The 2,435-nt window shown below is 47.2% G+C and overlaps 1 protein-coding gene and 1 pseudogene across 2 annotated transcripts in view; both read right to left on the bottom strand.

The window, feature by feature from the left end:
* RABEP1 (rabaptin, RAB GTPase binding effector protein 1) overlaps window positions 1-2,435 on the bottom strand; it is an 86,370-nt gene that overhangs the window by 54,189 nt on the left and 29,746 nt on the right. The gene's annotated exons all lie outside the window — the stretch shown is intronic.
* On the bottom strand, window positions 794-2,066 carry LOC102473140 (glyceraldehyde-3-phosphate dehydrogenase-like; annotated as a pseudogene).

The following is a 2,435-nucleotide window of genomic DNA, read 5'->3' as shown; positions in this document are numbered from 1 at the left end:
CTATCTATTTTGGGAGAGAGGTTTTTGTTAGGGCACATTCACTCGCCAGAGAATCAGAGAGGGACTGAGAGACAGAAAGCGAGAAATCAAAATCACCCCCCAGGTCGGATGGCCCTGCTGCAATCCCTTCTCCTCCATTCTCCTCTCAGGATCTTGAGCACGCATGCACACATGCCGGCATTGAGTTCCAAGTCACCAGGTCCAGGACTCGAACTGTGGTTGACTATATGGAAGTCCAGCGACATAACCACTATGCCATCTGCTGGTCCCACAAACTATCTTAATTATATATGCTAAGTATCCCTTTTCTATAATGTTTGGAACCACAAGTGTTTTAAATGTCAGATTTTGGAATATTTTCACATCCATAATGAGATACCATGGGGAGATAAGACTGGAGCCTAAACATGAAATTCACTTATGTTTCTTATATACCTTATACACATAATCCTGAAGGTAATTTTTTTTAAAGGTTTGTCCTATAGGCTGTGAGAGAGAGAGAGAGAAAAGGAGAGGGAAAGTAAGAAATCACCCTCCCTCCCCCATCCCAGGAAATATGGCCACACTACAATCCCTTCTCCTCCATTCTCCTCCTGGGATGTTGGACATGCGCACACAAGCCCAGCATGATTTTCAAGCCACCAGGTCTGGGACTCAAACCATGGGTTGCCAATGTGGGAGTCAGTGCCATAACTACCACACAACCTGCTGGCCCTATACTGGAGGTAAATTTTATACAATTATTTTTTTATTACAGCTTTTTTTCTTAGTTAACTTTTTTTTTTTTTGGCTGATAAGTGTTTTTTATTGATAATTCACGACAAGGTAGGGTTCTCTGAGGCCCTCCTCGTCTCCAGGGATGAAAAGTGTGTCAAGGAGGGGAGCTTCTCAGTGTGGTGGGGACTGAGTGGGAGCAGGGCCTCCCCAGCAACCAAGGGCCTCTCTCTTCCTTATGCTCATGCTGGGGCTGGTGGTCCAAGGTTCTACACCTTGGAAGCCATGTGGATGATGAGGTTCACCACCCCATTACTACAGCCAAATTCATTGTCATACCAGGAAATGAGCTTGACAAAGTGGCCACTGAGGGTGATGCGAGCCCCAGCATTGAAGATGGAGGAGTGGGTGTCACTGCTGAAGTCACAGGAGACAACCTAGTCCTCAGTGTAGCCCAGGATGCCCTTCAGGGGGCCCTGTGAAACCTGCTCCACCACCTTCTTGATGTCATCGTATTTGGCAGCTTTCTCCAGGCAGCAAGTCAGGTCCACAACTGACACATTGGGAGTGGGGACACAGAAGGTCATGTCTGTGAGCTTTCCGTTCAGCCCCGGGATGAGCTTGCCCACAGCCTTGGAAGCACCAGTCAATACTGGGATGATGTTCTAGCCCGCCCCATGGCCATCATGCCACAGCTTTCCTGAGGGGCCGTCCAGAGTCTTCTGGATGGCAGTGATGTCATGGACTGTGGTCATGAGTCCCTCCACAATGTCAAAGTTTTCGTGGATGACCTCAGCCAGGGTGACCAAGCAGTTGGTGCATGAGGCATCGCAGATGATCTTCAGGGAGTTGTAATTCTTGCGGTTCAAGACTATCACAAACATGGGGGCATTAGCAAAAGGGGTAGAGATGATGACCCTTTTGGCCCTGCCCTTCAAATGAGCCTCAGCCTTCTCTAAGGTGGTGAAGACACTGGTGGACTCCACAATGTACTCAGTACCAGCATCACTCCATTTGATGTTGGTGTGATCTTGCTCCTGAAAGATGGTAATGAACTTCCCATTGATGACAAGCTTCCTGTTCTCAGCTTTGACGGTGCTGTTGAACTTGCTATGGGTGAAATCATATTGAAACATGTAGACTATATAGTTCAAGTCAATGAAGGGGTCATTGATGGCAACAACATCCACTTTGCCAGAGTTAAAGGTGGTCCTGGTGACCAGGTGCTCAACACGGCCAAATCCATTTACTCCAACCTTCACCATCGTATCTCTAAGACGCAGCTGGCACTGCACAAGAAAATGTGACTGTGTCGAATGGGGAGGAGCAGAGAGCCTAAATAAACTACCTCTTAAAGTTTATTTCTTCCATGAGTGAGAGAAAGGAAAAAAGAGACAGCACCCTCAATGGGGTCTTGACACCACATCCATGCCCAACCTCAGCCAGCCATGAATCACAGGCAAGCAAATGCCTGGTGTACTCAGGGAGGTCTCTGATGCAAACCAGGAACCTTCTCATGTAGGTCAGCTTTGCAGAGTGTCACATTTTGCCACTACACCACTGTCTGGCTCTCTCCTGTAGTGCTTTGACTGTAACTTGTCACATGGAGATAGATCTGGAATTTTCCACATAAATATAAAACCCTTTCCACGTGGGTCTATCTATGCTACAGCGGTACTACCACCTGGTCCCATAACATCATACTTTTAAAATTTAATCTG

The sequence above is a fragment of the Tupaia chinensis genome, unplaced genomic scaffold (assembly GCF_000334495.1).
Source record: "Tupaia chinensis unplaced genomic scaffold, TupChi_1.0 Scaffold000330_1, whole genome shotgun sequence".
Classification (NCBI taxonomy): Eukaryota; Metazoa; Chordata; class Mammalia; order Scandentia; family Tupaiidae; genus Tupaia; species Tupaia belangeri.
This window is presented reverse-complemented; position numbering and strand designations above follow the sequence as displayed.